This window comes from Schistocerca cancellata, unplaced genomic scaffold, assembly GCF_023864275.1.
Source record: "Schistocerca cancellata isolate TAMUIC-IGC-003103 unplaced genomic scaffold, iqSchCanc2.1 HiC_scaffold_872, whole genome shotgun sequence".
Lineage (NCBI taxonomy): Eukaryota > Metazoa > Arthropoda > Insecta > Orthoptera > Acrididae > Schistocerca > Schistocerca cancellata.
The window spans coordinates 189,047-214,385 of NW_026046882.1; the positions used below are offsets into that span (position 1 = coordinate 189,047).

General features: G+C 51.9%; 21 non-coding genes across 21 annotated transcripts; all 21 read left to right on the forward strand.

Moving 5' to 3' along the window:
* Nucleotides 1-2,604: 2,604 nt before the first annotated feature.
* Nucleotides 2,605-2,677, forward strand: Trnaa-ugc (transfer RNA alanine (anticodon UGC)). The gene has a single exon. It is a non-coding gene; the product is annotated as a tRNA-Ala (tRNA).
* A 423-nt stretch (nt 2,678-3,100) lies between these two features.
* Trnaa-agc (transfer RNA alanine (anticodon AGC)) lies at nt 3,101-3,173 on the forward strand. The gene has a single exon. It is a non-coding gene; the product is annotated as a tRNA-Ala (tRNA).
* A 1,074-nt stretch (nt 3,174-4,247) lies between these two features.
* On the forward strand, nt 4,248-4,320 carry Trnaa-ugc (transfer RNA alanine (anticodon UGC)). Its single transcript has one exon. It is a non-coding gene; the product is annotated as a tRNA-Ala (tRNA).
* A 423-nt stretch (nt 4,321-4,743) lies between these two features.
* Trnaa-agc (transfer RNA alanine (anticodon AGC)) lies at nt 4,744-4,816 on the forward strand. Its single transcript has one exon. It is a non-coding gene; the product is annotated as a tRNA-Ala (tRNA).
* Nucleotides 4,817-6,246: 1,430 nt separating this feature from the next.
* Nucleotides 6,247-6,319, forward strand: Trnaa-ugc (transfer RNA alanine (anticodon UGC)). The gene has a single exon. It is a non-coding gene; the product is annotated as a tRNA-Ala (tRNA).
* A 423-nt stretch (nt 6,320-6,742) lies between these two features.
* On the forward strand, nt 6,743-6,815 carry Trnaa-agc (transfer RNA alanine (anticodon AGC)). The gene has a single exon. It is a non-coding gene; the product is annotated as a tRNA-Ala (tRNA).
* A 1,430-nt stretch (nt 6,816-8,245) lies between these two features.
* Trnaa-ugc (transfer RNA alanine (anticodon UGC)) lies at nt 8,246-8,318 on the forward strand. The gene has a single exon. It is a non-coding gene; the product is annotated as a tRNA-Ala (tRNA).
* Nucleotides 8,319-8,741: 423 nt separating this feature from the next.
* Nucleotides 8,742-8,814, forward strand: Trnaa-agc (transfer RNA alanine (anticodon AGC)). The gene has a single exon. It is a non-coding gene; the product is annotated as a tRNA-Ala (tRNA).
* Nucleotides 8,815-10,600: 1,786 nt separating this feature from the next.
* Trnaa-ugc (transfer RNA alanine (anticodon UGC)) lies at nt 10,601-10,673 on the forward strand. The gene has a single exon. It is a non-coding gene; the product is annotated as a tRNA-Ala (tRNA).
* Nucleotides 10,674-11,096: 423 nt separating this feature from the next.
* On the forward strand, nt 11,097-11,169 carry Trnaa-agc (transfer RNA alanine (anticodon AGC)). The gene has a single exon. It is a non-coding gene; the product is annotated as a tRNA-Ala (tRNA).
* Nucleotides 11,170-12,955: 1,786 nt separating this feature from the next.
* Nucleotides 12,956-13,028, forward strand: Trnaa-ugc (transfer RNA alanine (anticodon UGC)). Its single transcript has one exon. It is a non-coding gene; the product is annotated as a tRNA-Ala (tRNA).
* A 423-nt stretch (nt 13,029-13,451) lies between these two features.
* Trnaa-agc (transfer RNA alanine (anticodon AGC)) lies at nt 13,452-13,524 on the forward strand. The gene has a single exon. It is a non-coding gene; the product is annotated as a tRNA-Ala (tRNA).
* Nucleotides 13,525-15,310: 1,786 nt separating this feature from the next.
* Trnaa-ugc (transfer RNA alanine (anticodon UGC)) lies at nt 15,311-15,383 on the forward strand. Its single transcript has one exon. It is a non-coding gene; the product is annotated as a tRNA-Ala (tRNA).
* A 423-nt stretch (nt 15,384-15,806) lies between these two features.
* Nucleotides 15,807-15,879, forward strand: Trnaa-agc (transfer RNA alanine (anticodon AGC)). Its single transcript has one exon. It is a non-coding gene; the product is annotated as a tRNA-Ala (tRNA).
* Nucleotides 15,880-17,309: 1,430 nt separating this feature from the next.
* Trnaa-ugc (transfer RNA alanine (anticodon UGC)) lies at nt 17,310-17,382 on the forward strand. Its single transcript has one exon. It is a non-coding gene; the product is annotated as a tRNA-Ala (tRNA).
* A 423-nt stretch (nt 17,383-17,805) lies between these two features.
* On the forward strand, nt 17,806-17,878 carry Trnaa-agc (transfer RNA alanine (anticodon AGC)). Its single transcript has one exon. It is a non-coding gene; the product is annotated as a tRNA-Ala (tRNA).
* A 1,430-nt stretch (nt 17,879-19,308) lies between these two features.
* Trnaa-ugc (transfer RNA alanine (anticodon UGC)) lies at nt 19,309-19,381 on the forward strand. The gene has a single exon. It is a non-coding gene; the product is annotated as a tRNA-Ala (tRNA).
* Nucleotides 19,382-19,804: 423 nt separating this feature from the next.
* Nucleotides 19,805-19,877, forward strand: Trnaa-agc (transfer RNA alanine (anticodon AGC)). Its single transcript has one exon. It is a non-coding gene; the product is annotated as a tRNA-Ala (tRNA).
* Nucleotides 19,878-21,664: 1,787 nt separating this feature from the next.
* Nucleotides 21,665-21,737, forward strand: Trnaa-ugc (transfer RNA alanine (anticodon UGC)). The gene has a single exon. It is a non-coding gene; the product is annotated as a tRNA-Ala (tRNA).
* Nucleotides 21,738-22,160: 423 nt separating this feature from the next.
* Nucleotides 22,161-22,233, forward strand: Trnaa-agc (transfer RNA alanine (anticodon AGC)). The gene has a single exon. It is a non-coding gene; the product is annotated as a tRNA-Ala (tRNA).
* Nucleotides 22,234-24,515: 2,282 nt separating this feature from the next.
* On the forward strand, nt 24,516-24,588 carry Trnaa-agc (transfer RNA alanine (anticodon AGC)). The gene has a single exon. It is a non-coding gene; the product is annotated as a tRNA-Ala (tRNA).
* The last annotated feature ends 751 nt before the right edge of the window (nt 24,589-25,339 follow it).

The window sequence follows — 25,339 nt, forward strand, 5'->3', positions numbered from 1 at the left end:
TCCCATTCTTTACGTGCAGTCGGCTGCTACTGGTGTTGCTAGTTGTGACTGCTGATGACAGATGCCGTAGCAATCAATTCATGGAGTGAGTTGTATGTTTTGCGATACTCTGTCTCTGACAAGCAAGCAGAGGTGACATAGGCGCGAACACGGGAAGGTTGCAGCCCCTCGCTGCCTGCAGACACCGAGCAGCCACACTAGTTGGGCGGCCTAAGCCGTAGGCGAAATGTGCTCACTCGCTTGGGCGCGACGTCAAGCTCTAAATAAGGCTGTCACTAGCGTGAGCGTTGCGTGAGCGTCGTGTAAAGTCGGAAAAGTCGTCTGCATTGGTGAGTGCCATGTTTGGGGAGCGTTTCGTAGTTTGCGCAGTGCAATGGAGACGCGGAAACGTGTTGTGGCCCAGTCTTTTGCAGTTGGACGACAAGAGTGGTACACAGTAGTAAAGTGCGAGGCAGTGAGTTGGCATGAACAGTCGAGTGCACAATGGGGCTTCAGATGTGCGAACACGGGAAGGTTGCAGCCCCTCGCTGCCTGCAGACACCGAGCAGCCACACTAGGTGGGCGGCCTAAGCCGTAGGCGAAATGTGCTCACTCGCTTGGGCGCGACGTCAAGCTCTAAATAAGGCTGTCACTAGCGTGAGCGTTGCGTGAGCGTCGTGTAAAGTCGGAAAAGTCGTCTGCATTGGTGAGTGCCATGTTTGGGGAGCGTTTCGTAGTTTGCGCAGTGCAATGGAGACGCGGAAACGTGTTGTGGCCCAGTCTTTTGCAGTTGGACGACAAGAGTGGTACACAGTAGTAAAGTGCGAGGCAGTGAGTTGGCATGAACAGTCGAGTGCACAATGGGGCTTCAGATGTGCGAACACGGGAAGGTTGCAGCCCCTCGCTGCCTGCAGACACCGAGCAGCCACACTAGGTGGGCGGCCTAAGCCGTAGGCGAAATGTGCTCACTCGCTTGGGCGCGACGTCAAGCTCTAAATAAGGCTGTCACTAGCGTGAGCGTTGCGTGAGCGTCGTGTAAAGTCGGAAAAGTCGTCTGCATTGGTGAGTGCCATGTTTGGGGAGCGTTTCGTAGTTTGCGCAGTGCAATGGAGACGCGGAAACGTGTTGTGGCCCAGTCTTTTGCAGTTGGACGACAAGAGTGGTACACAGTAGTAAAGTGCGAGGCAGTGAGTTGGCATGAACAGTCGAGTGCACAATGGGGCTTCAGATGTGCGAACACGGGAAGGTTGCAGCCCCTCGCTGCCTGCAGACACCGAGCAGCCACACTAGGTGGGCGGCCTAAGCCGTAGGCGAAATGTGCTCACTCGCTTGGGCGCGACGTCAAGCTCTAAATAAGGCTGTCACTAGCGTGAGCGTTGCGTGAGCGTCGTGTAAAGTCGGAAAAGTCGTCTGCATTGGTGAGTGCCATGTTTGGGGAGCGTTTCGTAGTTTGCGCAGTGCAATGGAGACGCGGAAACGTGTTGTGGCCCAGTCTTTTGCAGTTGGACGACAAGAGTGGTACACAGTAGTAAAGTGCGAGGCAGTGAGTTGGCATGAACAGTCGAGTGCACAATGGGGCTTCAGATGTGCGAACACGGGAAGGTTGCAGCCCCTCGCTGCCTGCAGACACCGAGCAGCCACACTAGGTGGGCGGCCTAAGCCGTAGGCGAAATGTGCTCACTCGCTTGGGCGCGACGTCAAGCTCTAAATAAGGCTGTCACTAGCGTGAGCGTTGCGTGAGCGTCGTGTAAAGTCGGAAAAGTCGTCTGCATTGGTGAGTGCCATGTTTGGGGAGCGTTTCGTAGTTTGCGCAGTGCAATGGAGACGCGGAAACGTGTTGTGGCCCAGTCTTTTGCAGTTGGACGACAAGAGTGGTACACAGTAGTAAAGTGCGAGGCAGTGAGTTGGCATGAACAGTCGAGTGCACAATGGGGCTTCAGATGTGCGAACACGGGAAGGTTGCAGCCCCTCGCTGCCTGCAGACACCGAGCAGCCACACTAGGTGGGCGGCCTAAGCCGTAGGCGAAATGTGCTCACTCGCTTGGGCGCGACGTCAAGCTCTAAATAAGGCTGTCACTAGCGTGAGCGTTGCGTGAGCGTCGTGTAAAGTCGGAAAAGTCGTCTGCATTGGTGAGTGCCATGTTTGGGGAGCGTTTCGTAGTTTGCGCAGTGCAATGGAGACGCGGAAACGTGTTGTGGCCCAGTCTTTTGCAGTTGGACGACAAGAGTGGTACACAGTAGTAAAGTGCGAGGCAGTGAGTTGGCATGAACAGTCGAGTGCACAATGGGGCTTCAGATGTGCTTGTTACCTGAGGCGCGGTGTGATTGCCGACAAGGAGTGAAAACGGAGCAATTTGTGACTGTCCTTTCGAGAAATGGCTCTGAGCACTATGGGTCTCAACTGCTGTGGTCATCAGTCGACAGTCCTTTCAATTTAAGACGTTAAATACAGACGGAATTTGTAGTCGTAACACCAGAACATCGAAACTACTTGGAACTCATGTGTATATGAACGTGACCACGCCTTTGTACACTGGTCCCTTCACCCCTACAAACCAACCAACCATCAGGTCCGTGCACTTCAGAGTAGCAAAGAAAGGAAAACAGCGCAGCTCTGTTGCGCTTGGGGGCGTAGCTCAGTTGGTAGAGCGTTCGCTTTGCATGTGAAAGGTCCCGGGTTCAAGCCCCGGCGCCTCCATGTTTTGTGGACAGTGCATGGTAAGTGTTGGTCGCGGCGAGCCTAAAGACACGCAAGATGTTGCAAAGCCAGCGTCACAGACTCATATGATGTATACTGACGTAAGGAGAGCAAGACGTAAATGTGAGGACCGGCTGTTGTCGAGGTGTCATCGACTGCAAATCTGTCTTAGGTATAACGGCCTAACCTCAATGAAGTCTAGAGAGTGGACAACACGTCCGTCTTACTCAGAGTGGTGGCCGAACGCTATTTTCGACGTTGTGCGTGCCACTTTAATTTTGGCCAACTACGATTCGATACAGAATGCAGAAAACCTGAAAGACACCCTCGCGGCCACATTGAGAGTAGTGTTTGTCTGCGGAATAATGAGAGTGCAAGGGTCTGCGGTATTGATATGGTTGTATGTAGCACTATTTGTCATCAGGGGGCGTAGCTCAGATGGTAGAGCGCTCGCTTAGCATGCGAGAGGTACTGGGATCGATACCCAGCGCCTCCAGAATTTTTAACACACCAACATGTCCACACTGCCATGCAAGTGGAATAATTCACAGCCAGCGAATGTGTCAAGGCAGATACGAGCGAACGATTAGCAGCCACAATTGGCAAGCGTACTGTTACGCGCAAGAAGCACCCTCCTCCCACCGCTACACTGAATTTAGAAACAGTACAAGTCCTCCCTTAAGATTCTCAAACCTATGTCGGAAAGATCTGCCTTGCGCCGAGTTCACAAAAATCCCACTGCACATTCCCATTCTTTACGTGCAGTCGGCTGCTACTGGTGTTGCTAGTTGTGACTGCTGATGACAGATGCCGTAGCAATCAATTCATGGAGTGAGTTGTATGTTTTGCGATACTCTGTCTCTGACAAGCAAGCAGAGGTGACATAGGCGCGAACACGGGAAGGTTGCAGCCCCTCGCTGCCTGCAGACACCGAGCAGCCACACTAGTTGGGCGGCCTAAGCCGTAGGCGAAATGTGCTCACTCGCTTGGGCGCGACGTCAAGCTCTAAATAAGGCTGTCACTAGCGTGAGCGTTGCGTGAGCGTCGTGTAAAGTCGGAAAAGTCGTCTGCATTGGTGAGTGCCATGTTTGGGGAGCGTTTCGTAGTTTGCGCAGTGCAATGGAGACGCGGAAACGTGTTGTGGCCCAGTCTTTTGCAGTTGGACGACAAGAGTGGTACACAGTAGTAAAGTGCGAGGCAGTGAGTTGGCATGAACAGTCGAGTGCACAATGGGGCTTCAGATGTGCTTGTTACCTGAGGCGCGGTGTGATTGCCGACAAGGAGTGAAAACGGAGCAATTTGTGACTGTCCTTTCGAGAAATGGCTCTGAGCACTATGGGTCTCAACTGCTGTGGTCATCAGTCGACAGTCCTTTCAATTTAAGACGTTAAATACAGACGGAATTTGTAGTCGTAACACCAGAACATCGAAACTACTTGGAACTCATGTGTATATGAACGTGACCACGCCTTTGTACACTGGTCCCTTCACCCCTACAAACCAACCAACCATCAGGTCCGTGCACTTCAGAGTAGCAAAGAAAGGAAAACAGCGCAGCTCTGTTGCGCTTGGGGGCGTAGCTCAGTTGGTAGAGCGTTCGCTTTGCATGTGAAAGGTCCCGGGTTCAAGCCCCGGCGCCTCCATGTTTTGTGGACAGTGCATGGTAAGTGTTGGTCGCGGCGAGCCTAAAGACACGCAAGATGTTGCAAAGCCAGCGTCACAGACTCATATGATGTATACTGACGTAAGGAGAGCAAGACGTAAATGTGAGGACCGGCTGTTGTCGAGGTGTCATCGACTGCAAATCTGTCTTAGGTATAACGGCCTAACCTCAATGAAGTCTAGAGAGTGGACAACACGTCCGTCTTACTCAGAGTGGTGGCCGAACGCTATTTTCGACGTTGTGCGTGCCACTTTAATTTTGGCCAACTACGATTCGATACAGAATGCAGAAAACCTGAAAGACACCCTCGCGGCCACATTGAGAGTAGTGTTTGTCTGCGGAATAATGAGAGTGCAAGGGTCTGTGGTATTGATATGGTTGTATGTAGCACTATTTGTCATCAGGGGGCGTAGCTCAGATGGTAGAGCGCTCGCTTAGCATGCGAGAGGTACTGGGATCGATACCCAGCGCCTCCAGAATTTTTAACACACCAACATGTCCACACTGCCATGCAAGTGGAATAATTCACAGCCAGCGAATGTGTCAAGGCAGATACGAGCGAACGATTAGCAGCCACAATTGGCAAGCGTACTGTTACGCGCAAGAAGCACCCTCCTCCCACCGCTACACTGAATTTAGAAACAGTACAAGTCCTCCCTTAAGATTCTCAAACCTATGTCGGAAAGATCTGCCTTGCGCCGAGTTCACAAAAATCCCACTGCACATTCCCATTCTTTACGTGCAGTCGGCTGCTACTGGTGTTGCTAGTTGTGACTGCTGATGACAGATGCCGTAGCAATCAATTCATGGAGTGAGTTGTATGTTTTGCGATACTCTGTCTCTGACAAGCAAGCAGAGGTGACATAGGCGCGAACACGGGAAGGTTGCAGCCCCTCGCTGCCTGCAGAAACCGAGCAGCCACACTAGTTGGGCGGCCTAAGCCGTAGGCGAAATGTGCTCACTCGCTTGGGCGCGACGTCAAGCTCTAAATAAGGCTGTCACTAGCGTGAGCGTTGCGTGAGCGTCGTGTAAAGTCGGAAAAGTCGTCTGCATTGGTGAGTGCCATGTTTGGGGAGCGTTTCGTAGTTTGCGCAGTGCAATGGAGACGCGGAAACGTGTTGTGGCCCAGTCTTTTGCAGTTGGACGACAAGAGTGGTACACAGTAGTAAAGTGCGAGGCAGTGAGTTGGCATGAACAGTCGAGTGCACAATGGGGCTTCAGATGTGCGAACACGGGAAGGTTGCAGCCCCTCGCTGCCTGCAGACACCGAGCAGCCACACTAGGTGGGCGGCCTAAGCCGTAGGCGAAATGTGCTCACTCGCTTGGGCGCGACGTCAAGCTCTAAATAAGGCTGTCACTAGCGTGAGCGTTGCGTGAGCGTCGTGTAAAGTCGGAAAAGTCGTCTGCATTGGTGAGTGCCATGTTTGGGGAGCGTTTCGTAGTTTGCGCAGTGCAATGGAGACGCGGAAACGTGTTGTGGCCCAGTCTTTTGCAGTTGGACGACAAGAGTGGTACACAGTAGTAAAGTGCGAGGCAGTGAGTTGGCATGAACAGTCGAGTGCACAATGGGGCTTCAGATGTGCTTGTTACCTGAGGCGCGGTGTGATTGCCGACAAGGAGTGAAAACGGAGCAATTTGTGACTGTCCTTTCGAGAAATGGCTCTGAGCACTATGGGTCTCAACTGCTGTGGTCATCAGTCGACAGTCCTTTCAATTTAAGACGTTAAATACAGACGGAATTTGTAGTCGTAACACCAGAACATCGAAACTACTTGGAACTCATGTGTATATGAACGTGACCACGCCTTTGTACACTGGTCCCTTCACCCCTACAAACCAACCAACCATCAGGTCCGTGCACTTCAGAGTAGCAAAGAAAGGAAAACAGCGCAGCTCTGTTGCGCTTGGGGGCGTAGCTCAGTTGGTAGAGCGTTCGCTTTGCATGTGAAAGGTCCCGGGTTCAAGCCCTGGCGCCTCCATGTTTTGTGGACAGTGCATGGTAAGTGTTGGTCGCGGCGAGCCTAAAGACACGCAAGATGTTGCAAAGCCAGCGTCACAGACTCATATGATGTATACTGACGTAAGGAGCGCTAGACGTAAATGTGAGGACCGGCTGTTGTCGAGGTGTCATCGACTGCAAATCTGTCTTAGGTATAACGGCCTAACCTCAATGAAGTCTAGAGAGTGGACAACACGTCCGTCTTACTCAGAGTGGTGGCCGAACGCTATTTTCGACGTTGTGCGTGCCACTTTAATTTTGGCCAACTACGATTCGATACAGAATGCAGAAAACCTGAAAGACACCCTCGCGGCCACATTGAGAGTAGTGTTTGTCTGCGGAATAATGAGAGTGCAAGGGTCTGTGGTATTGATATGGTTGTATGTAGCACTATTTGTCATCAGGGGGCGTAGCTCAGATGGTAGAGCGCTCGCTTAGCATGCGAGAGGTACTGGGATCGATACCCAGCGCCTCCAGAATTTTTAACACACCAACATGTCCACACTGCCATGCAAGTGGAATAATTCACAGCCAGCGAATGTGTCAAGGCAGATACGAGCGCACGATTAGCAGCCACAATTGGCAAGCGTACTGTTACGCGCAAGAAGCACCCTCCTCCCACCGCTACACTGAATTTAGAAACAGTACAAGTCCTCCCTTAAGATTCTCAAACCTATGTCGGAAAGATCTGCCTTGCGCCGAGTTCACAAAAATCCCACTGCACATTCCCATTCTTTACGTGCAGTCGGCTGCTACTGGTGTTGCTAGTTGTGACTGCTGATGACAGATGCCGTAGCAATCAATTCATGGAGTGAGTTGTATGTTTTGCGATACTCTGTCTCTGACAAGCAAGCAGAGGTGACATAGGCGCGAACACGGGAAGGTTGCAGCCCCTCGCTGCCTGCAGAAACCGAGCAGCCACACTAGTTGGGCGGCCTAAGCCGTAGGCGAAATGTGCTCACTCGCTTGGGCGCGACGTCAAGCTCTAAATAAGGCTGTCACTAGCGTGAGCGTTGCGTGAGCGTCGTGTAAAGTCGGAAAAGTCGTCTGCATTGGTGAGTGCCATGTTTGGGGAGCGTTTCGTAGTTTGCGCAGTGCAATGGAGACGCGGAAACGTGTTGTGGCCCAGTCTTTTGCAGTTGGACGACAAGAGTGGTACACAGTAGTAAAGTGCGAGGCAGTGAGTTGGCATGAACAGTCGAGTGCACAATGGGGCTTCAGATGTGCGAACACGGGAAGGTTGCAGCCCCTCGCTGCCTGCAGACACCGAGCAGCCACACTAGGTGGGCGGCCTAAGCCGTAGGCGAAATGTGCTCACTCGCTTGGGCGCGACGTCAAGCTCTAAATAAGGCTGTCACTAGCGTGAGCGTTGCGTGAGCGTCGTGTAAAGTCGGAAAAGTCGTCTGCATTGGTGAGTGCCATGTTTGGGGAGCGTTTCGTAGTTTGCGCAGTGCAATGGAGACGCGGAAACGTGTTGTGGCCCAGTCTTTTGCAGTTGGACGACAAGAGTGGTACACAGTAGTAAAGTGCGAGGCAGTGAGTTGGCATGAACAGTCGAGTGCACAATGGGGCTTCAGATGTGCTTGTTACCTGAGGCGCGGTGTGATTGCCGACAAGGAGTGAAAACGGAGCAATTTGTGACTGTCCTTTCGAGAAATGGCTCTGAGCACTATGGGTCTCAACTGCTGTGGTCATCAGTCGACAGTCCTTTCAATTTAAGACGTTAAATACAGACGGAATTTGTAGTCGTAACACCAGAACATCGAAACTACTTGGAACTCATGTGTATATGAACGTGACCACGCCTTTGTACACTGGTCCCTTCACCCCTACAAACCAACCAACCATCAGGTCCGTGCACTTCAGAGTAGCAAAGAAAGGAAAACAGCGCAGCTCTGTTGCGCTTGGGGGCGTAGCTCAGTTGGTAGAGCGTTCGCTTTGCATGTGAAAGGTCCCGGGTTCAAGCCCCGGCGCCTCCATGTTTTGTGGACAGTGCATGGTAAGTGTTGGTCGCGGCGAGCCTAAAGACACGCAAGATGTTGCAAAGCCAGCGTCACAGACTCATATGATGTATACTGACGTAAGGAGCGCTAGACGTAAATGTGAGGACCGGCTGTTGTCGAGGTGTCATCGACTGCAAATCTGTCTTAGGTATAACGGCCTAACCTCAATGAAGTCTAGAGAGTGGACAACACGTCCGTCTTACTCAGAGTGGTGGCCGAACGCTATTTTCGACGTTGTGCGTGCCACTTTAATTTTGGCCAACTACGATTCGATACAGAATGCAGAAAACCTGAAAGACACCCTCGCGGCCACATTGAGAGTAGTGTTTGTCTGCGGAATAATGAGAGTGCAAGGGTCTGTGGTATTGATATGGTTGTATGTAGCACTATTTGTCATCAGGGGGCGTAGCTCAGATGGTAGAGCGCTCGCTTAGCATGCGAGAGGTACTGGGATCGATACCCAGCGCCTCCAGAATTTTTAACACACCAACATGTCCACACTGCCATGCAAGTGGAATAATTCACAGCCAGCGAATGTGTCAAGGCAGATACGAGCGAACGATTAGCAGCCACAATTGGCAAGCGTACTGTTACGCGCAAGAAGCACCCTCCTCCCACCGCTAAACTGAATTTAGAAACAGTACAAGTCCTCCCTTAAGATTCTCAAACCTATGTCGGAAAGATCTGCCTTGCGCCGAGTTCACAAAAATCCCACTGCACATTCCCATTCTTTACGTGCAGTCGGCTGCTACTGGTGTTGCTAGTTGTGACTGCTGATGACAGATGCCGTAGCAATCAATTCATGGAGTGAGTTGTATGTTTTGCGATACTCTGTCTCTGACAAGCAAGCAGAGGTGACATAGGCGCGAACACGGGAAGGTTGCAGCCCCTCGCTGCCTGCAGACACCGAGCAGCCACACTAGTTGGGCGGCCTAAGCCGTAGGCGAAATGTGCTCACTCGCTTGGGCGCGACGTCAAGCTCTAAATAAGGCTGTCACTAGCGTGAGCGTTGCGTGAGCGTCGTGTAAAGTCGGAAAAGTCGTCTGCATTGGTGAGTGCCATGTTTGGGGAGCGTTTCGTAGTTTGCGCAGTGCAATGGAGACGCGGAAACGTGTTGTGGCCCAGTCTTTTGCAGTTGGACGACAAGAGTGGTACACAGTAGTAAAGTGCGAGGCAGTGAGTTGGCATGAACAGTCGAGTGCACAATGGGGCTTCAGATGTGCGAACACGGGAAGGTTGCAGCCCCTCGCTGCCTGCAGACACCGAGCAGCCACACTAGGTGGGCGGCCTAAGCCGTAGGCGAAATGTGCTCACTCGCTTGGGCGCGACGTCAAGCTCTAAATAAGGCTGTCACTAGCGTGAGCGTTGCGTGAGCGTCGTGTAAAGTCGGAAAAGTCGTCTGCATTGGTGAGTGCCATGTTTGGGGAGCGTTTCGTAGTTTGCGCAGTGCAATGGAGACGCGGAAACGTGTTGTGGCCCAGTCTTTTGCAGTTGGACGACAAGAGTGGTACACAGTAGTAAAGTGCGAGGCAGTGAGTTGGCATGAACAGTCGAGTGCACAATGGGGCTTCAGATGTGCGAACACGGGAAGGTTGCAGCCCCTCGCTGCCTGCAGACACCGAGCAGCCACACTAGGTGGGCGGCCTAAGCCGTAGGCGAAATGTGCTCACTCGCTTGGGCGCGACGTCAAGCTCTAAATAAGGCTGTCACTAGCGTGAGCGTTGCGTGAGCGTCGTGTAAAGTCGGAAAAGTCGTCTGCATTGGTGAGTGCCATGTTTGGGGAGCGTTTCGTAGTTTGCGCAGTGCAATGGAGACGCGGAAACGTGTTGTGGCCCAGTCTTTTGCAGTTGGACGACAAGAGTGGTACACAGTAGTAAAGTGCGAGGCAGTGAGTTGGCATGAACAGTCGAGTGCACAATGGGGCTTCAGATGTGCTTGTTACCTGAGGCGCGGTGTGATTGCCGACAAGGAGTGAAAACGGAGCAATTTGTGACTGTCCTTTCGAGAAATGGCTCTGAGCACTATGGGTCTCAACTGCTGTGGTCATCAGTCGACAGTCCTTTCAATTTAAGACGTTAAATACAGACGGAATTTGTAGTCGTAACACCAGAACATCGAAACTACTTGGAACTCATGTGTATATGAACGTGACCACGCCTTTGTACACTGGTCCCTTCACCCCTACAAACCAACCAACCATCAGGTCCGTGCACTTCAGAGTAGCAAAGAAAGGAAAACAGCGCAGCTCTGTTGCGCTTGGGGGCGTAGCTCAGTTGGTAGAGCGTTCGCTTTGCATGTGAAAGGTCCCGGGTTCAAGCCCCGGCGCCTCCATGTTTTGTGGACAGTGCATGGTAAGTGTTGGTCGCGGCGAGCCTAAAGACACGCAAGATGTTGCAAAGCCAGCGTCACAGACTCATATGATGTATACTGACGTAAGGAGCGCTAGACGTAAATGTGAGGACCGGCTGTTGTCGAGGTGTCATCGACTGCAAATCTGTCTTAGGTATAACGGCCTAACCTCAATGAAGTCTAGAGAGTGGACAACACGTCCGTCTTACTCAGAGTGGTGGCCGAACGCTATTTTCGACGTTGTGCGTGCCACTTTAATTTTGGCCAACTACGATTCGATACAGAATGCAGAAAACCTGAAAGACACCCTCGCGGCCACATTGAGAGTAGTGTTTGTCTGCGGAATAATGAGAGTGCAAGGGTCTGTGGTATTGATATGGTTGTATGTAGCACTATTTGTCATCAGGGGGCGTAGCTCAGATGGTAGAGCGCTCGCTTAGCATGCGAGAGGTACTGGGATCGATACCCAGCGCCTCCAGAATTTTTAACACACCAACATGTCCACACTGCCATGCAAGTGGAATAATTCACAGCCAGCGAATGTGTCAAGGCAGATACGAGCGAACGATTAGCAGCCACAATTGGCAAGCGTACTGTTACGCGCAAGAAGCACCCTCCTCCCACCGCTACACTGAATTTAGAAACAGTACAAGTCCTCCCTTAAGATTCTCAAACCTATGTCGGAAAGATCTGCCTTGCGCCGAGTTCACAAAAATCCCACTGCACATTCCCATTCTTTACGTGCAGTCGGCTGCTACTGGTGTTGCTAGTTGTGACTGCTGATGACAGATGCCGTAGCAATCAATTCATGGAGTGAGTTGTATGTTTTGCGATACTCTGTCTCTGACAAGCAAGCAGAGGTGACATAGGCGCGAACACGGGAAGGTTGCAGCCCCTCGCTGCCTGCAGACACCGAGCAGCCACACTAGTTGGGCGGCCTAAGCCGTAGGCGAAATGTGCTCACTCGCTTGGGCGCGACGTCAAGCTCTAAATAAGGCTGTCACTAGCGTGAGCGTTGCGTGAGCGTCGTGTAAAGTCGGAAAAGTCGTCTGCATTGGTGAGTGCCATGTTTGGGGAGCGTTTCGTAGTTTGCGCAGTGCAATGGAGACGCGGAAACGTGTTGTGGCCCAGTCTTTTGCAGTTGGACGACAAGAGTGGTACACAGTAGTAAAGTGCGAGGCAGTGAGTTGGCATGAACAGTCGAGTGCACAATGGGGCTTCAGATGTGCGAACACGGGAAGGTTGCAGCCCCTCGCTGCCTGCAGACACCGAGCAGCCACACTAGGTGGGCGGCCTAAGCCGTAGGCGAAATGTGCTCACTCGCTTGGGCGCGACGTCAAGCTCTAAATAAGGCTGTCACTAGCGTGAGCGTTGCGTGAGCGTCGTGTAAAGTCGGAAAAGTCGTCTGCATTGGTGAGTGCCATGTTTGGGGAGCGTTTCGTAGTTTGCGCAGTGCAATGGAGACGCGGAAACGTGTTGTGGCCCAGTCTTTTGCAGTTGGACGACAAGAGTGGTACACAGTAGTAAAGTGCGAGGCAGTGAGTTGGCATGAACAGTCGAGTGCACAATGGGGCTTCAGATGTGCGAACACGGGAAGGTTGCAGCCCCTCGCTGCCTGCAGACACCGAGCAGCCACACTAGGTGGGCGGCCTAAGCCGTAGGCGAAATGTGCTCACTCGCTTGGGCGCGACGTCAAGCTCTAAATAAGGCTGTCACTAGCGTGAGCGTTGCGTGAGCGTCGTGTAAAGTCGGAAAAGTCGTCTGCATTGGTGAGTGCCATGTTTGGGGAGCGTTTCGTAGTTTGCGCAGTGCAATGGAGACGCGGAAACGTGTTGTGGCCCAGTCTTTTGCAGTTGGACGACAAGAGTGGTACACAGTAGTAAAGTGCGAGGCAGTGAGTTGGCATGAACAGTCGAGTGCACAATGGGGCTTCAGATGTGCTTGTTACCTGAGGCGCGGTGTGATTGCCGACAAGGAGTGAAAACGGAGCAATTTGTGACTGTCCTTTCGAGAAATGGCTCTGAGCACTATGGGTCTCAACTGCTGTGGTCATCAGTCGACAGTCCTTTCAATTTAAGACGTTAAATACAGACGGAATTTGTAGTCGTAACACCAGAACATCGAAACTACTTGGAACTCATGTGTATATGAACGTGACCACGCCTTTGTACACTGGTCCCTTCACCCCTACAAACCAACCAACCATCAGGTCCGTGCACTTCAGAGTAGCAAAGAAAGGAAAACAGCGCAGCTCTGTTGCGCTTGGGGGCGTAGCTCAGTTGGTAGAGCGTTCGCTTTGCATGTGAAAGGTCCCGGGTTCAAGCCCCGGCGCCTCCATGTTTTGTGGACAGTGCATGGTAAGTGTTGGTCGCGGCGAGCCTAAAGACACGCAAGATGTTGCAAAGCCAGCGTCACAGACTCATATGATGTATACTGACGTAAGGAGCGCTAGACGTAAATGTGAGGACCGGCTGTTGTCGAGGTGTCATCGACTGCAAATCTGTCTTAGGTATAACGGCCTAACCTCAATGAAGTCTAGAGAGTGGACAACACGTCCGTCTTACTCAGAGTGGTGGCCGAACGCTATTTTCGACGTTGTGCGTGCCACTTTAATTTTGGCCAACTACGATTCGATACAGAATGCAGAAAACCTGAAAGACACCCTCGCGGCCACATTGAGAGTAGTGTTTGTCTGCGGAATAATGAGAGTGCAAGGGTCTGTGGTATTGATATGGTTGTATGTAGCACTATTTGTCATCAGGGGGCGTAGCTCAGATGGTAGAGCGCTCGCTTAGCATGCGAGAGGTACTGGGATCGATACCCAGCGCCTCCAGAATTTTTAACACACCAACATGTCCACACTGCCATGCAAGTGGAATAATTCACAGCCAGCGAATGTGTCAAGGCAGATACGAGCGAACGATTAGCAGCCACAATTGGCAAGCGTACTGTTACGCGCAAGAAGCACCCTCCTCCCACCGCTACACTGAATTTAGAAACAGTACAAGTCCTCCCTTAAGATTCTCAAACCTATGTCGGAAAGATCTGCCTTGCGCCGAGTTCACAAAAATCCCACTGCACATTCCCATTCTTTACGTGCAGTCGGCTGCTACTGGTGTTGCTAGTTGTGACTGCTGATGACAGATGCCGTAGCAATCAATTCATGGAGTGAGTTGTATGTTTTGCGATACTCTGTCTCTGACAAGCAAGCAGAGGTGACATAGGCGCGAACACGGGAAGGTTGCAGCCCCTCGCTGCCTGCAGACACCGAGCAGCCACACTAGTTGGGCGGCCTAAGCCGTAGGCGAAATGTGCTCACTCGCTTGGGCGCGACGTCAAGCTCTAAATAAGGCTGTCACTAGCGTGAGCGTTGCGTGAGCGTCGTGTAAAGTCGGAAAAGTCGTCTGCATTGGTGAGTGCCATGTTTGGGGAGCGTTTCGTAGTTTGCGCAGTGCAATGGAGACGCGGAAACGTGTTGTGGCCCAGTCTTTTGCAGTTGGACGACAAGAGTGGTACACAGTAGTAAAGTGCGAGGCAGTGAGTTGGCATGAACAGTCGAGTGCACAATGGGGCTTCAGATGTGCGAACACGGGAAGGTTGCAGCCCCTCGCTGCCTGCAGACACCGAGCAGCCACACTAGGTGGGCGGCCTAAGCCGTAGGCGAAATGTGCTCACTCGCTTGGGCGCGACGTCAAGCTCTAAATAAGGCTGTCACTAGCGTGAGCGTTGCGTGAGCGTCGTGTAAAGTCGGAAAAGTCGTCTGCATTGGTGAGTGCCATGTTTGGGGAGCGTTTCGTAGTTTGCGCAGTGCAATGGAGACGCGGAAACGTGTTGTGGCCCAGTCTTTTGCAGTTGGACGACAAGAGTGGTACACAGTAGTAAAGTGCGAGGCAGTGAGTTGGCATGAACAGTCGAGTGCACAATGGGGCTTCAGATGTGCGAACACGGGAAGGTTGCAGCCCCTCGCTGCCTGCAGACACCGAGCAGCCACACTAGGTGGGCGGCCTAAGCCGTAGGCGAAATGTGCTCACTCGCTTGGGCGCGACGTCAAGCTCTAAATAAGGCTGTCACTAGCGTGAGCGTTGCGTGAGCGTCGTGTAAAGTCGGAAAAGTCGTCTGCATTGGTGAGTGCCATGTTTGGGGAGCGTTTCGTAGTTTGCGCAGTGCAATGGAGACGCGGAAACGTGTTGTGGCCCAGTCTTTTGCAGTTGGACGACAAGAGTGGTACACAGTAGTAAAGTGCGAGGCAGTGAGTTGGCATGAACAGTCGAGTGCACAATGGGGCTTCAGATGTGCTTGTTACCTGAGGCGCGGTGTGATTGCCGACAAGGAGTGAAAACGGAGCAATTTGTGACTGTCCTTTCGAGAAATGGCTCTGAGCACTATGGGTCTCAACTGCTGTGGTCATCAGTCGACAGTCCTTTCAATTTAAGACGTTAAATACAGACGGAATTTGTAGTCGTAACACCAGAACATCGAAACTACTTGGAACTCATGTGTATATGAACGTGACCACGCCTTTGTACACTGGTCCCTTCACCCCTACAAACCAACCAACCATCAGGTCCGTGCACTTCAGAGTAGCAAAGAAAGGAAAACAGCGCAGCTCTGTTGCGCTTGGGGGCGTAGCTCAGTTGGTAGAGCGTTCGCTTTGCATGTGAAAGGTCCCGGGTTCAAGCCCCGGCGCCTCCATGTTTTGTGGACAGTGCATGGTAAGTGTTGGTCGCGGCGAGCCTAAAGACACGCAAGATGTTGCAAAGCCAGCGTCACAGACTCATATGATGTATACTGACGTAAGGAGCGCTAGACGTAAATGTGAGGACCGGCTGTTGTCGAGGTGTCATCGACTGCAAATCTGTCTTAGGTATAACGGCCTAACCTCAATGAAGTCTAGAGAGTGGACAACACGTCCGTCTTACTCAGAGTGGTGGCCGAACGCTATTTTCGACGTTGTGCGTGCCACTTTAATTTTGGCCAACTACGATTCGATACAGAATGCAGAAAACCTGAAAGACACCCTCGCGGCCACATTGAGAGTAGTGTTTGTCTGCGGAATAATGAGAGTGCAAGGGTCTGTGGTATTGATATGGTTGTATGTAGCACTATTTGTCATCAGGGGGCGTAGCTCAGATGGTAGAGCGCTCGCTTAGCATGCGAGAGGTACTGGGATCGATACCCAGCGCCTCCAGAATTTTTAACACACCAACATGTCCACACTGCCATGCAAGTGGAATAATTCACAGCCAGCGAATGTGTCAAGGCAGATACGAGCGAACGATTAGCAGCCACAATTGGCAAGCGTACTGTTACGCGCAAGAAGCACCCTCCTCCCACCGCTACACTGAATTTAGAAACAGTACAAGTCCTCCCTTAAGATTCTCAAACCTATGTCGGAAAGATCTGCCTTGCGCCGAGTTCACAAAAATCCCACTGCACATTCCCATTCTTTACGTGCAGTCGGCTGCTACTGGTGTTGCTAGTTGTGACTGCTGATGACAGATGCCGTAGCAATCAATTCATGGAGTGAGTTGTATGTTTTGCGATACTCTGTCTCTGACAAGCAAGCAGAGGTGACATAGGCGCGAACACGGGAAGGTTGCAGCCCCTCGCTGCCTGCAGACACCGAGCAGCCACACTAGTTGGGCGGCCTAAGCCGTAGGCGAAATGTGCTCACTCGCTTGGGCGCGACGTCAAGCTCTAAATAAGGCTGTCACTAGCGTGAGCGTTGCGTGAGCGTCGTGTAAAGTCGGAAAAGTCGTCTGCATTGGTGAGTGCCATGTTTGGGGAGCGTTTCGTAGTTTGCGCAGTGCAATGGAGACGCGGAAACGTGTTGTGGCCCAGTCTTTTGCAGTTGGACGACAAGAGTGGTACACAGTAGTAAAGTGCGAGGCAGTGAGTTGGCATGAACAGTCGAGTGCACAATGGGGCTTCAGATGTGCGAACACGGGAAGGTTGCAGCCCCTCGCTGCCTGCAGACACCGAGCAGCCACACTAGGTGGGCGGCCTAAGCCGTAGGCGAAATGTGCTCACTCGCTTGGGCGCGACGTCAAGCTCTAAATAAGGCTGTCACTAGCGTGAGCGTTGCGTGAGCGTCGTGTAAAGTCGGAAAAGTCGTCTGCATTGGTGAGTGCCATGTTTGGGGAGCGTTTCGTAGTTTGCGCAGTGCAATGGAGACGCGGAAACGTGTTGTGGCCCAGTCTTTTGCAGTTGGACGACAAGAGTGGTACACAGTAGTAAAGTGCGAGGCAGTGAGTTGGCATGAACAGTCGAGTGCACAATGGGGCTTCAGATGTGCTTGTTACCTGAGGCGCGGTGTGATTGCCGACAAGGAGTGAAAACGGAGCAATTTGTGACTGTCCTTTCGAGAAATGGCTCTGAGCACTATGGGTCTCAACTGCTGTGGTCATCAGTCGACAGTCCTTTCAATTTAAGACGTTAAATACAGACGGAATTTGTAGTCGTAACACCAGAACATCGAAACTACTTGGAACTCATGTGTATATGAACGTGACCACGCCTTTGTACACTGGTCCCTTCACCCCTACAAACCAACCAACCATCAGGTCCGTGCACTTCAGAGTAGCAAAGAAAGGAAAACAGCGCAGCTCTGTTGCGCTTGGGGGCGTAGCTCAGTTGGTAGAGCGTTCGCTTTGCATGTGAAAGGTCCCGGGTTCAAGCCCCGGCGCCTCCATGTTTTGTGGACAGTGCATGGTAAGTGTTGGTCGCGGCGAGCCTAAAGACACGCAAGATGTTGCAAAGCCAGCGTCACAGACTCATATGATGTATACTGACGTAAGGAGAGCAAGACGTAAATGTGAGGACCGGCTGTTGTCGAGGTGTCATCGACTGCAAATCTGTCTTAGGTATAACGGCCTAACCTCAATGAAGTCTAGAGAGTGGACAACACGTCCGTCTTACTCAGAGTGGTGGCCGAACGCTATTTTCGACGTTGTGCGTGCCACTTTAATTTTGGCCAACTACGATTCGATACAGAATGCAGAAAACCTGAAAGACACCCTCGCGGCCACATTGAGAGTAGTGTTTGTCTGCGGAATAATGAGAGTGCAAGGGTCTGTGGTATTGATATGGTTGTATGTAGCACTATTTGTCATCAGGGGGCGTAGCTCAGATGGTAGAGCGCTCGCTTAGCATGCGAGAGGTACTGGGATCGATACCCAGCGCCTCCAGAATTTTTAACACACCAACATGTCCACACTGCCATGCAAGTGGAATAATTCACAGCCAGCGAATGTGTCAAGGCAGATACGAGCGAACGATTAGCAGCCACAATTGGCAAGCGTACTGTTACGCGCAAGAAGCACCCTCCTCCCACCGCTACACTGAATTTAGAAACAGTACAAGTCCTCCCTTAAGATTCTCAAACCTATGTCGGAAAGATCTGCCTTGCGCCGAGTTCACAAAAATCCCACTGCACATTCCCATTCTTTACGTGCAGTCGGCTGCTACTGGTGTTGCTAGTTGTGACTGCTGATGACAGATGCCGTAGCAATCAATTCATGGAGTGAGTTGTATGTTTTGCGATACTCTGTCTCTGACAAGCAAGCAGAGGTGACATAGGCGCGAACACGGGAAGGTTGCAGCCCCTCGCTGCCTGCAGACACCGAGCAGCCACACTAGTTGGGCGGCCTAAGCCGTAGGCGAAATGTGCTCACTCGCTTGGGCGCGACGTCAAGCTCTAAATAAGGCTGTCACTAGCGTGAGCGTTGCGTGAGCGTCGTGTAAAGTCGGAAAAGTCGTCTGCATTGGTGAGTGCCATGTTTGGGGAGCGTTTCGTAGTTTGCGCAGTGCAATGGAGACGCGGAAACGTGTTGTGGCCCAGTCTTTTGCAGTTGGACGACAAGAGTGGTACACAGTAGTAAAGTGCGAGGCAGTGAGTTGGCATGAACAGTCGAGTGCACAATGGGGCTTCAGATGTGCGAACACGGGAAGGTTGCAGCCCCTCGCTGCCTGCAGACACCGAGCAGCCACACTAGGTGGGCGGCCTAAGCCGTAGGCGAAATGTGCTCACTCGCTTGGGCGCGACGTCAAGCTCTAAATAAGGCTGTCACTAGCGTGAGCGTTGCGTGAGCGTCGTGTAAAGTCGGAAAAGTCGTCTGCATTGGTGAGTGCCATGTTTGGGGAGCGTTTCGTAGTTTGCGCAGTGCAATGGAGACGCGGAAACGTGTTGTGGCCCAGTCTTTTGCAGTTGGACGACAAGAGTGGTACACAGTAGTAAAGTGCGAGGCAGTGAGTTGGCATGAACAGTCGAGTGCACAATGGGGCTTCAGATGTGCTTGTTACCTGAGGCGCGGTGTGATTGCCGACAAGGAGTGAAAACGGAGCAATTTGTGACTGTCCTTTCGAGAAATGGCTCTGAGCACTATGGGTCTCAACTGCTGTGGTCATCAGTCGACAGTCCTTTCAATTTAAGACGTTAAATACAGACGGAATTTGTAGTCGTAACACCAGAACATCGAAACTACTTGGAACTCATGTGTATATGAACGTGACCACGCCTTTGTACACTGGTCCCTTCACCCCTACAAACCAACCAACCATCAGGTCCGTGCACTTCAGAGTAGCAAAGAAAGGAAAACAGCGCAGCTCTGTTGCGCTTGGGGGCGTAGCTCAGTTGGTAGAGCGTTCGCTTTGCATGTGAAAGGTCCCGGGTTCAAGCCCCGGCGCCTCCATGTTTTGTGGACAGTGCATGGTAAGTGTTGGTCGCGGCGAGCCTAAAGACACGCAAGATGTTGCAAAGCCAGCGTCACAGACTCATATGATGTATACTGACGTAAGGAGAGCAAGACGTAAATGTGAGGACCGGCTGTTGTCGAGGTGTCATCGACTGCAAATCTGTCTTAGGTATAACGGCCTAACCTCAATGAAGTCTAGAGAGTGGACAACACGTCCGTCTTACTCAGAGTGGTGGCCGAACGCTATTTTCGACGTTGTGCGTGCCACTTTAATTTTGGCCAACTACGATTCGATACAGAATGCAGAAAACCTGAAAGACACCCTCGCGGCCACATTGAGAGTAGTGTTTGTCTGCGGAATAATGAGAGTGCAAGGGTCTGTGGTATTGATATGGTTGTATGTAGCACTATTTGTCATCAGGGGGCGTAGCTCAGATGGTAGAGCGCTCGCTTAGCATGCGAGAGGTACTGGGATCGATACCCAGCGCCTCCAGAATTTTTAACACACCAACATGTCCACACTGCCATGCAAGTGGAATAATTCACAGCCAGCGAATGTGTCAAGGCAGATACGAGCGAACGATTAGCAGCCACAATTGGCAAGCGTACTGTTACGCGCAAGAAGCACCCTCCTCCCACCGCTACACTGAATTTAGAAACAGTACAAGTCCTCCCTTAAGATTCTCAAACCTATGTCGGAAAGATCTGCCTTGCGCCGAGTTCACAAAAATCCCACTGCACATTCCCATTCTTTACGTGCAGTCGGCTGCTACTGGTGTTGCTAGTTGTGACTGCTGATGACAGATGCCGTAGCAATCAATTCATGGAGTGAGTTGTATGTTTTGCGATACTCTGTCTCTGACAAGCAAGCAGAGGTGACATAGGCGCGAACACGGGAAGGTTGCAGCCCCTCGCTGCCTGCAGACACCGAGCAGCCACACTAGTTGGGCGGCCTAAGCCGTAGGCGAAATGTGCTCACTCGCTTGGGCGCGACGTCAAGCTCTAAATAAGGCTGTCACTAGCGTGAGCGTTGCGTGAGCGTCGTGTAAAGTCGGAAAAGTCGTCTGCATTGGTGAGTGCCATGTTTGGGGAGCGTTTCGTAGTTTGCGCAGTGCAATGGAGACGCGGAAACGTGTTGTGGCCCAGTCTTTTGCAGTTGGACGACAAGAGTGGTACACAGTAGTAAAGTGCGAGGCAGTGAGTTGGCATGAACAGTCGAGTGCACAATGGGGCTTCAGATGTGCGAACACGGGAAGGTTGCAGCCCCTCGCTGCCTGCAGACACCGAGCAGCCACACTAGGTGGGCGGCCTAAGCCGTAGGCGAAATGTGCTCACTCGCTTGGGCGCGACGTCAAGCTCTAAATAAGGCTGTCACTAGCGTGAGCGTTGCGTGAGCGTCGTGTAAAGTCGGAAAAGGTCGTCTGCATTGGTGAGTGCCATGTTTGGGGAGCGTTTCGTAGTTTGCGCAGTGCAATGGAGACGCGGAAACGTGTTGTGGCCCAGTCTTTTGCAGTTGGACGACAAGAGTGGTACACAGTAGTAAAGTGCGAGGCAGTGAGTTGGCATGAACAGTCGAGTGCACAATGGGGCTTCAGATGTGCGAACACGGGAAGGTTGCAGCCCCTCGCTGCCTGCAGACACCGAGCAGCCACACTAGGTGGGCGGCCTAAGCCGTAGGCGAAATGTGCTCACTCGCTTGGGCGCGACGTCAAGCTCTAAATAAGGCTGTCACTAGCGTGAGCGTTGCGTGAGCGTCGTGTAAAGTCGGAAAAGTCGTCTGCATTGGTGAGTGCCATGTTTGGGGAGCGTTTCGTAGTTTGCGCAGTGCAATGGAGACGCGGAAACGTGTTGTGGCCCAGTCTTTTGCAGTTGGACGACAAGAGTGGTACACAGTAGTAAAGTGCGAGGCAGTGAGTTGGCATGAACAGTCGAGTGCACAATGGGGCTTCAGATGTGCTTGTTACCTGAGGCGCGGTGTGATTGCCGACAAGGAGTGAAAACGGAGCAATTTGTGACTGTCCTTTCGAGAAATGGCTCTGAGCACTATGGGTCTCAACTGCTGTGGTCATCAGTCGACAGTCCTTTCAATTTAAGACGTTAAATACAGACGGAATTTGTAGTCGTAACACCAGAACATCGAAACTACTTGGAACTCATGTGTATATGAACGTGACCACGCCTTTGTACACTGGTCCCTTCACCCCTACAAACCAACCAACCATCAGGTCCGTGCACTTCAGAGTAGCAAAGAAAGGAAAACAGCGCAGCTCTGTTGCGCTTGGGGGCGTAGCTCAGTTGGTAGAGCGTTCGCTTTGCATGTGAAAGGTCCCGGGTTCAAGCCCCGGCGCCTCCATGTTTTGTGGACAGTGCATGGTAAGTGTTGGTCGCGGCGAGCCTAAAGACACGCAAGATGTTGCAAAGCCAGCGTCACAGACTCATATGATGTATACTGACGTAAGGAGAGCAAGACGTAAATGTGAGGACCGGCTGTTGTCGAGGTGTCATCGACTGCAAATCTGTCTTAGGTATAACGGCCTAACCTCAATGAAGTCTAGAGAGTGGACAACACGTCCGTCTTACTCAGAGTGGTGGCCGAACGCTATTTTCGACGTTGTGCGTGCCACTTTAATTTTGGCCAACTACGATTCGATACAGAATGCAGAAAACCTGAAAGACACCCTCGCGGCCACATTGAGAGTAGTGTTTGTCTGCGGAATAATGAGAGTGCAAGGGTCTGTGGTATTGATATGGTTGTATGTAGCACTATTTGTCATCAGGGGGCGTAGCTCAGATGGTAGAGCGCTCGCTTAGCATGCGAGAGGTACTGGGATCGATACCCAGCGCCTCCAGAATTTTTAACACACCAACATGTCCACACTGCCATGCAAGTGGAATAATTCACAGCCAGCGAATGTGTCAAGGCAGATACGAGCGAACGATTAGCAGCCACAATTGGCAAGCGTACTGTTACGCGCAAGAAGCACCCTCCTCCCACCGCTACACTGAATTTAGAAACAGTACAAGTCCTCCCTTAAGATTCTCAAACCTATGTCGGAAAGATCTGCCTTGCGCCGAGTTCACAAAAATCCCACTGCACATTCCCATTCTTTACGTGCAGTCGGCTGCTACTGGTGTTGCTAGTTGTGACTGCTGATGACAGATGCCGTAGCAATCAATTCATGGAGTGAGTTGTATGTTTTGCGATACTCTGTCTCTGACAAGCAAGCAGAGGTGACATAGGCGCGAACACGGGAAGGTTGCAGCCCTCGCTGCCTGCAGACACCGAGCAGCCACACTAGTTGGGCGGCCTAAGCCGTAGGCGAAATGTGCTCACTCGCTTGGGCGCGACGTCAAGCTCTAAATAAGGCTGTCACTAGCGTGAGCGTTGCGTGAGCGTCGTGTAAAGTCGGAAAAGTCGTCTGCATTGGTGAGTGCCATGTTTGGGGAGCGTTTCGTAGTTTGCGCAGTGCAATGGAGACGCGGAAACGTGTTGTGGCCCAGTCTTTTGCAGTTGGACGACAAGAGTGGTACACAGTAGTAAAGTGCGAGGCAGTGAGTTGGCATGAACAGTCGAGTGCACAATGGGGCTTCAGATGTGCGAACACGGGAAGGTTGCAGCCCCTCGCTGCCTGCAGACACCGAGCAGCCACACTAGGTGGGCGGCCTAAGCCGTAGGCGAAATGTGCTCACTCGCTTGGGGCGCGACGTCAAGCTCTAAATAAGGCTGTCACTAGCGTGAGCGTTGCGTGAGCGTCGTGTAAAGTCGGAAAAGTCGTCTGCATTGGTGAGTGCCATGTTTGGGGAGCGTTTCGTAGTTTGCGCAGTGCAATGGAGACGCGGAAACGTGTTGTGGCCCAGTCTTTTGCAGTTGGACGACAAGAGTGGTACACAGTAGTAAAGTGCGAGGCAGTGAGTTGGCATGAACAGTCGAGTGCACAATGGGGCTTCAGATGTGCGAACACGGGAAGGTTGCAGCCCCTCGCTGCCTGCAGACACCGAGCAGCCACACTAGGTGGGCGGCCTAAGCCGTAGGCGAAATGTGCTCACTCGCTTGGGCGCGACGTCAAGCTCTAAATAAGGCTGTCACTAGCGTGAGCGTTGCGTGAGCGTCGTGTAAAGTCGGAAAAGTCGTCTGCATTGGTGAGTGCCATGTTTGGGGAGCGTTTCGTAGTTTGCGCAGTGCAATGGAGACGCGGAAACGTGTTGTGGCCCAGTCTTTTGCAGTTGGACGACAAGAGTGGTACACAGTAGTAAAGTGCGAGGCAGTGAGTTGGCATGAACAGTCGAGTGCACAATGGGGCTTCAGATGTGCTTGTTACCTGAGGCGCGGTGTGATTGCCGACAAGGAGTGAAAACGGAGCAATTTGTGACTGTCCTTTCGAGAAATGGCTCTGAGCACTATGGGTCTCAACTGCTGTGGTCATCAGTCGACAGTCCTTTCAATTTAAGACGTTAAATACAGACGGAATTTGTAGTCGTAACACCAGAACATCGAAACTACTTGGAACTCATGTGTATATGAACGTGACCACGCCTTTGTACACTGGTCCCTTCACCCCTACAAACCAACCAACCATCAGGTCCGTGCACTTCAGAGTAGCAAAGAAAGGAAAACAGCGCAGCTCTGTTGCGCTTGGGGCGTAGCTCAGTTGGTAGAGCGTTCGCTTTGCATGTGAAAGGTCCCGGGTTCAAGCCCCGGCGCCTCCATGTTTTGTGGACAGTGCATGGTAAGTGTTGGTCGCGGCGAGCCTAAAGACACGCAAGATGTTGCAAAGCCAGCGTCACAGACTCATATGATGTATACTGACGTAAGGAGAGCAAGACGTAAATGTGAGGACCGGCTGTTGTCGAGGTGTCATCGACTGCAAATCTGTCTTAGGTATAACGGCCTAACCTCAATGAAGTCTAGAGAGTGGACAACACGTCCGTCTTACTCAGAGTGGTGGCCGAACGCTATTTTCGACGTTGTGCGTGCCACTTTAATTTTGGCCAACTACGATTCGATACAGAATGCAGAAAACCTGAAAGACACCCTCGCGGGCCACATTGAGAGTAGTGTTTGTCTGCGGAATAATGAGAGTGCAAGGGTCTGTGGTATTGATATGGTTGTATGTAGCACTATTTGTCATCAGGGGGCGTAGCTCAGATGGTAGAGCGCTCGCTTAGCATGCGAGAGGTACTGGGATCGATACCCAGCGCCTCCAGAATTTTTAACACACCAACATGTCCACACTGCCATGCAAGTGGAATAATTCACAGCCAGCGAATGTGTCAAGGCAGATACGAGCGAACGATTAGCAGCCACAATTGGCAAGCGTACTGTTACGCGCAAGAAGCACCCTCCTCCCACCGCTACACTGAATTTAGAAACAGTACAAGTCCTCCCTTAAGATTCTCAAACCTATGTCGGAAAGATCTGCCTTGCGCCGAGTTCACAAAAATCCCACTGCACATTCCCATTCTTTACGTGCAGTCGGCTGCTACTGGTGTTGCTAGTTGTGACTGCTGATGACAGATGCCGTAGCAATCAATTCATGGAGTGAGTTGTATGTTTTGCGATACTCTGTCTCTGACAAGCAAGCAGAGGTGACATAGGCGCGAACACGGGAAGGTTGCAGCCCCTCGCTGCCTGCAGACACCGAGCAGCCACACTAGTTGGGCGGCCTAAGCCGTAGGCGAAATGTGCTCACTCGCTTGGGCGCGACGTCAAGCTCTAAATAAGGCTGTCACTAGCGTGAGCGTTGCGTGAGCGTCGTGTAAAGTCGGAAAAGTCGTCTGCATTGGTGAGTGCCATGTTTGGGGAGCGTTTCGTAGGTTTGCGCAGTGCAATGGAGACGCGGAAACGTGTTGTGGCCCAGGTCTTTTGCAGTTGGACGACAAGAGTGGTACACAGTAGTAAAGTGCGAGGCAGTGAGTTGCATGAACAGTCGAGTGCACAATGGGGCTTCAGATGTG